We start from the raw sequence: 10227 nt of genomic DNA on the forward strand, positions 1-10227 counted from the left end.
TGTTCTGGAGTTAGGGAAGGTAAGGTCATGCTGCTCAAGTAGTTTACAATATCCGGCTCTGTTATAGTAGTCCGGGCACTATAGAGAGAGCTATAGAATTCTGAGAAAATCTTCCTAATTTCGGAAGAGGTGGTATGAATGAATCCTGCATCATTTTTAATTTTAGAGATATTATTTTGGGCCATTCTAGAACGCAGCTGTCGTGCCAAGAGGTGCCCCGCCTTATCCCCCCCTTCATAATACACTTGCATGGTGAGATCAAGGGCATATAAAACTTGGTTATTATTAAGGTGAGATAATTTGTCTTTTAATGCCAATAGTTTTCGATAACAGCGCGAGGACTGGGTTCTCATATGTTCCCTGGTCAGTAGTGTTATTTGTGCCTGCAAGTCCTGTCTAGCCTTCTCCCTATTGCGCTTACACATTGCCACTCTGGAAATCAAAGCAGTGTTGAATTTTATCATATATGACTCTGCATCCATTATATAAAGTGTATGGGCCTCCAACATACATGCCAAATGTGGCCTGCCTGAAATTTCTAGGAAAAATATGTTTTACCTAACTAGCTAGCACACGTGATTGCAAATTGAATTTGTAATTATAATTTTGATATTATTATGACTAAGAAATGATGATTGTATTTGTAATTAAAATTTTGGAAGAGTAATTGTAATTGCCCTTAAATAATGTAATGCAATCTGTGTTAGACAGATTTTTTACTTTAGTAACCTGACAGATTTTGAAGAATTGCAGAGCTATTAGGTGGAAATTAAGTCACAATTTCAGAAGATATTCACAGATTTTGATAGGTATGAATCATGCCTTGCCCCTTACAAAGGATCTCCCCAGGCGCTCATGCTCCACCTGATCCAGTTGAAAAATGGAATTGGCTGATCCTATGACCAGCGCCAAAGCATTTTACAACTGTAAAGCAATATGAGTATAAAACAACTTGGCACTGGTCTGAGGATCAGTCATCGCCATTTTTTAACCAGTGCAGGCAGGGCAACAGTAACTGGAGACCGCTACTGCCCCTTTCTTCATCAGAGACTCCATGGAAGGAGTCAGGGGGACCATGGAGGGGCATATTCAGGGACAGATTGGCCTATCAGGGGATTGGGCATCCCCCGGTGGGCCGGTCTCTCCGATCATGTGTTTGGTTTTTTTTCAGCTTCCTGGCCAAAAGAAAAGCTCAGCAAGGCTGCAGCCCAAAGTGAAACCTGCGCAGCCGTGGCAGAACCCATCCTGCCATGGCCTGAAGAGAGGCCTGCATGGCCATGGCAGACCCCATCCTGATGTGGCCTGAAGAAAGGCCTGCAAGGCCACATCGAACACCATCCTGACAAGGCCTAAAGAGAGGTCTGTGCGGCCACGGCAGAGCCCATCCTGTCGCGGCCTGAAGAGAGGCCTGCACGGCTGCGACAGAACCCATCCTGTCGCGGCCTGAAGAGAGGCTTGTGTGGCCAAGGCCCTCTCCCTCCCACCACCCCCCCCCCCCCCCCACCCCCATCTTGCAGGAGCAGCGGGTAGCAGCGGCCTTCTTCCATCTCCATTCCAGCATTGAGGAGCAGCACTGCCATCCCACAGCAGTCAAAGACAAGGCCAGAAGAAAGGGGGGAGGCCTGAAAACTCTATGTGTGTATGCTTGTGTGTATGAGAGAGAGCCTGGGTGTGTGTATGAGAGAGAGAGAGAGCAAGCCTGGGTTGTGTATGAGACAGCCTGCATTTGTATGTGTAAGTGTGAGAGCCTGTGTATATGCAAAAGAGCCTGCATGTGTGTGTCAGAGCCTGCGTGTGTATGAAAGAGCAACAGAGCCTGTGTATGTGTGAGAGATTGCATATATATGACAGAGTTAGTGAACCTGCATGTGTGAGAGCCTGAGTCTGTGTGTATGTGAGAGAGACTGGGTGTGTGCGGGAGAGTTAGAGAGCCTGTGGATGTGACAGCATATATGTAAGAGAGAGCCTCTGTGCGTGACAGCATGTGTGTGTGTGTTGGGAGGGAGAGAAGATAAAGATTGTGAGGTCCCAGTTCTCCCACAACAATCTATGGGTGACTGGAAATCAAAAGATCTGAGGTATGGAAAGCTGGAGATTTTTAATCCCATTATTTTAAATTTTGGGGTGTTATTTCATGTGTCTGCAGTTTGAAATATTTGGTGTGTGGGAAATATTAGAAAAAATTTGTCAGTTATTTTAATTACTGGATGTCCATTGGCTGTTGCCTGCTTGACATATTTATTCTTTTTATTTGTATGGTTTTAATGTTATGAATGAATTTTTATATCGCTTGACTTTATTACTTAATGTTTTATGAGGAAAAATGTTTCTGTTTTTTCATTGTTGCACTGCATACAGAATATGTCTTGTTATGGTTTTCAATTTAGTTTTTGTTTGCATGTTTCTATTATCTCTTTATTCTGTATTTGGTGAGGGTCTAGATGATCTGCAGGTGTGACTGGGGTGAGGGTGAGCAATAATTAAACAGCATGGTATTCATGAAAATGGCTTTCATTATTGTCTTTTTAGAGGTTAAAATAAAAGGAGAAATAAAACATAGTGATAATAGCAGTAAAATATAATTACAGAATACAGAAAGGACAGTTTCTGGGGGTTCTGGTGCTGTTAAGTGATGTCTTCAGTCAGATTATGTTTCTGGCGTGGTCGGTAGAATATAACATATATTTGCCACTTTATCTGCTGTTTCTCCTCTTTCCTCCCCAGAATTATGCAGCTTTTTTCCTGATCCTTCTTTTGTGGGAAGTCTTTGACTTTGTTATTTGTGGGCAAGGTGCATCTCTGGTATCTTTCTGTTTTGCACAGTACAGGAGGAAATGCACTTCTGTTTCTTGATTCCTTGAACATTACAGGATGTCTTCCAGTTCGGAAACTAGCAATGCATTAGGATCTAGTTTACACAGGAGCTTTCACGTATATTTCCTGGAGCTGAAGGAAGGCTCTCTGGGAAAAAAACAGTGACTCAAAATCCAGCTACTCCCACACTGTTGTTGCATTTTGCTTTCACACATGCTGGTACATGTATCTCAGCAGATCAGGGTAATTGATGGTTGAGCTTGCAGGCAGGCTTGTCCAGGATGATATTTTCATTTAATAACACAAAGGGAAAATGTCAAAGAAATATACTGTTTTATATTATTCTGCATTGTTACAGCCCATAATGAATTACCTTTTTTTTTTTTTTGTGCTGGCGGTTTCCTCCAGCTCAGTCAGAATCAGACTCTGTTGGCTATGTAGCAACAAATCTTCATTCAGAACTACCTGGCTTTTCCCCACCCCCATTTTTCTATCCCTCATCCAACTCAGCCCAGCTATCGCAGCAATCGTATTTGGCCAGGATATTCCCCTCAGGGCCCTAAGAATGGCCACTGGGTGTGAGTGTTGACCAATGGCTGAGATCCCCTTCCCATCGCCAACTTTGACCAACCTGGGAATCAAGCACTGGTTCTCCACGAGGTGACATCCAGCGCTGCCACTGAGAGCCATCCCTGACACGTTTTTTGTAGGAAAGCCTTTCAGACAAAGCATGCGACTCTGGGGAAAGAGGGTGGACTGTGGTTAGAGGAATGAGGGCAAATACTGCCTCTCCCACTGATAACGCCTTCTGATCTTGAGCAAGCCTTGTTGCCGCCCATTGCCTCAAATATCCACTTGGGGCTCTATTGAATAAATATTGACAAAAATCCTGTTTGAATTAAGGCCTTGGATTGCAAGCTGTCTGGGGGCAGAGCCTCGTACCCATGTGTAACTTGTCCTATAATCCCCTGGCTTAGGGCACAGCATCAGTGTCATAATAAATGCACAAATGGTTCTGTTTTGTGCCGTTCTTGCCCTTGTTCAGTTGTGTGCATCTGTTTTATGTAGCTTGGACACCTCATTGTGTGACTCAAATGGGGCAAATGGAAATAAGCTTCTGTCCATCTTTTCATCTGAGACGCACTTGGAAGAAACCAAAAGGCAGCAAGAAAATTGAGGGACTTTCAGGGGCAGCTGTGTTTTACTAACCCAGTCATAATGCCCCTAAAAATCCTTACTGTTCTTGCAATGTTCAACCCTACCATTCACAAAGGAACCAAATGAAAAGGTAAGTAATTATAACAGAGCTATATAAGACAGATGCACCGACTGCAGCTAGGACATTCAGGCTACTTTGTATTTCCACTGCATCCATGTGCAAGTCATTTACATTAACATCATTTGGAAGAACAATTAGGAGGAAGGCCTGGGGTATCGCCCAGCAAAGGGGTAGGAAGGAAAACAGAAGCTTTACGTCTTTTCTATCATGAGGGGAAAAGAGTTGGGCCCTTCTATCCTTATGTCTGGGACAAGAGGAGGAGAAAGAGGCAGGGGCCTGGGCTGAAACATTAGAAGCCAAAACTATTGTGCATGGCGTTTGTGAGGGGACAAAGGTCTGACCTCTAGCTTTACTCCTAATTGTTCTTCCAACAGACACTGGAATGATTTTTTTAATGTTAATGTAAATGACTTGCACACGGAAGCTTCATGCGTATAATGTTGTAAATGCAAAGTAGCTTGAATGCCGAGCAGCACCTAATAGAGCAGTGGGTATTATTCACAGGCGGTCTTTGAGGGCTGCAAACGGGGCGGGTTTTCAGGACATTCCTAATGACACATTCACGTACAACTGATGTAGCATGCATGCAATTCTATCTCATGCATATTCATTAGGGATGTCCAGAAAGCTTGACCCATTTGTGGACCTAGAGGTCCATCAGTTAATACCACTGTAATAAAACATCAGAGGGACCCCTGGCATGGGATTGGTTGGAAGAACTGAAATGGGATGCACTGTACAAGGTCTCAGAATTACTTAAAACCAAAGCCAAACACAGAGGTAGATTTCCTAGGAGAGATTGCTTCAATCTGCGAAAGCCTTTCCTCCATTCTCTGCCTAGGTGAATGAAGCTTAGTAAATCAGGTCTTTAGCTTAGCTTCTTTTTTAGTCTATTCTGAAAATGATTTGTGAGCATATTCCTAGCTCAGCTTGAAGATTTTCATGCCAAAGTAATGAGGACATTTGGCTAATCAACCTAAAATGGTTTATACGGTCAAGTTTAATGAGAAAATGCCAGTTTTACAGTATACTGGATTTATCCAGCTAAGTGGCTCCCTATGAATATCCATCTGTACTACTTAAGCCCGATAAAGGACTTACCCAGCTAAATACGTAGCCGTATAGTCAGTGGACGGGTAGTGGGTATAACTGGGTGGCACTACCTATCCAGTTAACTTAGCCAGATATTGAGCCAGATAAGTTAGATGGGGCCCTCAGCAGTTCTAAAGTTGGCCGGATAAGCTTATCCAGTTAACTTTAACACTTATATGGGTATATTCAGCAACACTGCTGTGCCGCTGAATAACCCGTGCAAATTAGCCGAATAAATCTTCTCTGGCTAACTTACAGAACCAGATGGATTTTAATATTGGCCCCAATAAGTCTAAAAATATATGTTATGATATTTTGTTAACTGTTGACAGCTGTAAGGGCCAGCTGACGTAAAATAGGAGACAGCTATTTAGAACTATGGGAGGCCAGCGTGCTAAGCTCAGAGCTGTGCTAATGTTTCCCATAGCATTAGCAAGTCTTAAAAGCACCGGTAACATGCATTATGTGTATTAATGCTTATGTGTATTACATCTATTATTGGTACTTTTCAAGTGTGTTATTAAGATAGTGTGACTATCACCACAAAATCTATGCAAAATGGGTAGTAAGCTGCATAATTACGCAAATTGGCTTATTACCTATGAATGCATAGTCAAATAGCATTCATATGTTTTAAAGCACATTAACACAAATCCATTACTGTGGCAAACATAACTAATATTAATGTCGCGTATGAAATTTACCTGCAAACTGATTTGCATGTCCTTAGCATGGACTGTTTCACATATAATAGCTTAACACACATTAGCGGCTCATATATTGCATGTTAGTATATTGGCCTCTTAGTCTCAGGCAATAAAAGTAGTAATTTTTCCAGTTCTAACACAAGCCATTAAGTAAAAGTCAGTTTCTCATCAAATGTTCCATGTTCTCCTGTGACAGTTATATGCTAACATGTTAATATAATGAAAACTGCTTTTTGTTTTAACCTAACTCCTTTTCTGATCCACAGGTTTCCAATACTAAGAAGCTCATGTGCCACTGAACTTTTCAGCCTTGGTTCTCCAGTAAGCACAAGAGAAATTCACAATGTCCAATGGAAACCCATTGGACGACTTTCTGTGTGGTGCCTTTACGCTGATTTGCCAGTTCTATAGTGTAAGCATTTTCAGAATGATTCACTAGTGGGTGTGAGGCAAACACATGGATTAAGCATCAGTCTGAGGTCATTTACTCAGACCTTGATTGTGCCTGTGCTCCAGTGTAATGGAATATGTTACTCTTTCATGGTAAATGAGTTTTTCCCATTGTGATCCCATTGTACTAAGGGGTCACTTTTCAGAAAGCCGCTGAGCAGTAAAGGTAAGTGGTTAATTTATTTATTACTTCAGTTTATCACTTGCCTTTCCGGAAGGCGCAAGGTGAGGAAGAAAACCATAGAATCTGTATACAGATGATATCGATGATATTCATAAAACCAGTAAAATGGAAAATAGTAACAAACAACAAAAATGGAATGGTTAAAACCATATTGAAATAAACCCCAGTAAAACCATCACGGGAATAAATCAACCAAATGCCTCCTGGAAAACCCATGTTTTAATTAAGCGCTAAATTGTCCTTAGCCTGACTTTTCTTCCGTAATGAATTCCACAGAAGTGAAACTGTACAAGAAAATGTGCATCTCCTTGCCCTGGATAGATGGATTTTTTACATAATGGAGGGATAAAGAGGAAGCTTTCATTTGCCAAACATAAACCCCTAGGAGTATGACAGGATAAAATATTCTTTAAGTACACAGGGCCAATTCCATGCAAAGCTTTAAAAGCAATAGACAGCTCTTTAAACTGTGCTGGGAAGAATTTTGGCAACTAGTGTAATCCTTAAAAGACTTGGGGTAATATGACCATGGAATCCAAGACCAATAAGTAACCATGCCTTTTGAACCAGCTGGAGCTTTTGTTTTAATTGATCTTTGAGAGTTTATAAAATCCAAAACATTGCAATGGTCCAGCCTTGATGCAATCAATGCATGAATCACAGTAGCCAGATTTTCTTGATCCAAAAAACAAGGATTTAACTGGCAAGTCATACTCAAGTGAATAGAGCAAACCCTAGAGATTGCATCAATGTGCATATCCATATTTAACAGTGGATGCATAGTAACTCCAAGACTCCAAACTTGGGGGTTCAAAGGCGCAGTAATCTTGTCTAGCTGTTGTAGAGGCATAACTAAGTTTTGCACAATACCCAAAATATTTTGGTCTTACTTGGGCTCAGCGTAAGTTTTTTGGTTTTCATCATCCAGGCAAAACCTTTCTCTTAACATCTCTTCAACGGAATCCCTCTTTCCAGAGGCATGAAGCTGGACACCAGTTACTTTTAGGAAAATATTCAGATGAGCCTAGCCAGCTAGGTTTTCAACCAAAAATTCTCCAAAATCTTGCAGGTCAAAATTTGACCAGCTACATTTAAGCCTTCACCAAAACTTAGCTGGTTAGCACCGAAGCTCACTGCTTATTGGCTATGTCGTAAACTCATCCCAGGAACGACCTTTTATCACCCCCCTCCTATTTAATTAGCTAAATTTATGAACCTTGTGCAGTTAGAGAGTACATTTAGCCAGTGGGAATTGGGGGGAATTTTGAGAAACATTGGTTTAAGCAATTTGCTCCTAACAGGTTAAACCTTACAAAAATTGACTGCAATGCATTTTTCCCATTGGCATATAACGGGAGAAAATCTTTAGAGGTCTGTATTCAAAATGGTTTGTCTGGCTAAGTTCAGATGCAACAAAGTATGGGATTTGAATTTCCTGCCGCACCAACCACTGCTGAATTATCTGGGTAAATTTTAACCAGATAAAATTTTCCCGCATAAATTGGAAGTGTTCTCGGGCGGGGCTTATTTATCCAGATAACTTAGCAGGGTAACGCTGATATTCAGCATTAACCGGCCAAATTATCCAGGTGAGCCTGGTTGGAGAGCAGTCCTGAAGTGATCCAGATAACTTGGACTTTACCCGAGTATGTTCGGTGGAATGCGTGATCAACTGCGTTCCACTGACTGTGCAAGCAAAGTTAACCAGTTAACTTTGCCCAGATAATTTACGCACGTCCCCGGCTGCTGAATATGGACCTCATAGGAGACAGATCCCTTTGTGACTAAGGGGACCTTGCTTAGTACATCTGGCCCAAAGTGGTTATAGCGGACTAAGTATTCTCAGCAGGTGAACAGATGTTCTAAGCACAAAACCAAAGGGGTAGATTTTCAAAACAGCGCGCGGGTGTACATGTGCGCGCACTACCCTGCGCACACACATGTACGCCCGATTTCTATAACTTGTTGCGCTGAAGTAAGTTGCGCGCGCCGGCCAACTGCTGGTGCGCAATCGCCGGCACAGCAGCAAATGGCCGCTGTGCCGGGAACCTCTGCCCCTTTAGTAAAGCCCCGGGACTTACACGCGTGCGGGGCTTTATGCGCATTGCCAGGCCTTTTGAAAATAGGCCCGGCGCACGTAACCCTTTGAAAATCCGGCCCAAAACGAGAAAACATTTTTAGTTCATCTAATCCATGCACAGATTTTTAAGCTGGCAAAGAATGATCCGTGTTTCATAAAATGATGCTCCCTTGTTTTGTTTTTTCTTTCTTTTGCTCACTTGCTGCTTCCTTAAGGTCCACTGCCACTGTCTGTTTCACAACCAAATGAAAGCAGGGTATGTCAGGGTCTATTAATTGTTTGTTTTTTTTAATGTATTTTATTTTAAATTGTCTGATGTTTTTAATTGATGCTGTAAACTGCTTTAGGTCTCTTTTTTTTTTTTTCAGAAAACGATGGGGATGAAGTACAAAATATAATACATTGTAATTACCTCTGTCGGCTCTGAATTTACTTTCAAAACGAACAAATTTGTTTTTTTCCAGGGGACACCTAGAAGCCCCTCTCTAAAACATTGCTGCCTTATACACCCTTCCACCATACCCCTACCAGCTGTGCAGTGTACACAGCATCAGTTCTTAAACCACGTAATAGTGGCTTACCTGCTATTCATCCATGGCATCACAACATCTCCTATCAGGTTTATATCTTATTAGTTACAGCCAAAAGGATGACAGGTTTGAAAGGCACTTGCTCATGTCATTTCTTTTTGATTTCAAATCTATCCACTTTCTTTTATAACCTCTGGTGAATATGAATTCTTCCTACCTTTCTGTGCATTATAATAATGTTGTAAGACCCAGCACTGGATCTGGGACCTGATCGACTTTCTCTTGAACCCTATCCCTTCAGAATTACTCAGAATGAAAACAGTCTTCTGTGTGTATTATAAAAACTATGTATTGAAAATATATTATTTTGACTATAAATGTGAACCAATAAAAGTAAACAATTCTATCTTCCGTCTACTTTTTGTCTCATATCTCCTCTGATTTTAGTGCCTGTGCAAGTTGACATAGCTAGTATATGTTTCCTATTTACTTTCAAGGGAAGGTTTTCCAGCTCTACTTGGCTGTCTGTTCCCTTCATTCTAAACTACGTGGACATGGAAGTGCATTATCTGCTCCTAGCAGAAACTAGATTTCACTCATTTGTGGGTAGGATTTCCATACTTTCTTGCATGCCTTTTGTCACATGCTTTTTTAGATCACTGTATGTCTCCTTGTAGTCTTCGCTAAATCCAACATCTAAAATGTGGAGGAACTTGGGTGATTTTAGTCAGTGATCAACCGATTCACTAATAGCAGCATATAAAATGCATGTGGACCCATTAAGAACAATGTTGTTGCTTAAGTGATCTTCTCCTAGACCACTTACCCTTTAGAAATAATAGAAAACTGACTGAAAGCTGTTGATGGGAGACACTGCAGAGGAAGGCAGACTGCTTTTCAAGCCTGCTGTCTGTCCGTCATTATGTGCTCCTGGATCCTCTTCTACTGCTGAATGTTCTTACCCATTCCCAGAAAACTATGAGTCTGTTGTTCAAATGGCTCCCACAGCCACAGTAACTGGCTCAACTGGACTAAGAACACATGGTACCTATCCTTATTGTTACCCTTCATTTGAGCATGCAGACAGCATA

General features: G+C 41.6%; 1 long non-coding RNA gene across 3 annotated transcripts in view; it reads left to right on the plus strand.

The window, feature by feature from the left end:
• LOC115090972 overlaps positions 1-9553 on the plus strand; it is a 63247-nt gene extending 53694 nt beyond the window's left edge. The window contains exons 2-4 of one of the 3 annotated variants that reach the window (XR_003856558.1): positions 6159-6304; positions 8822-8862; positions 8975-9553. This is a non-coding gene — a long non-coding RNA (uncharacterized LOC115090972). Of the gene's footprint in view, positions 1-6158; positions 6509-8821; positions 8863-8974 lie in introns of all 3 variants that reach the window. The other 2 variants (XR_003856557.1, XR_003856556.1) reach the window with 2 other exon arrangements.
• Positions 9554-10227: the final 674 nt, after the last annotated feature.

Source organism: Rhinatrema bivittatum, chromosome 4 (assembly GCF_901001135.1).
Source record: "Rhinatrema bivittatum chromosome 4, aRhiBiv1.1, whole genome shotgun sequence".
Classification (NCBI taxonomy): Eukaryota; Metazoa; Chordata; class Amphibia; order Gymnophiona; family Rhinatrematidae; genus Rhinatrema; species Rhinatrema bivittatum.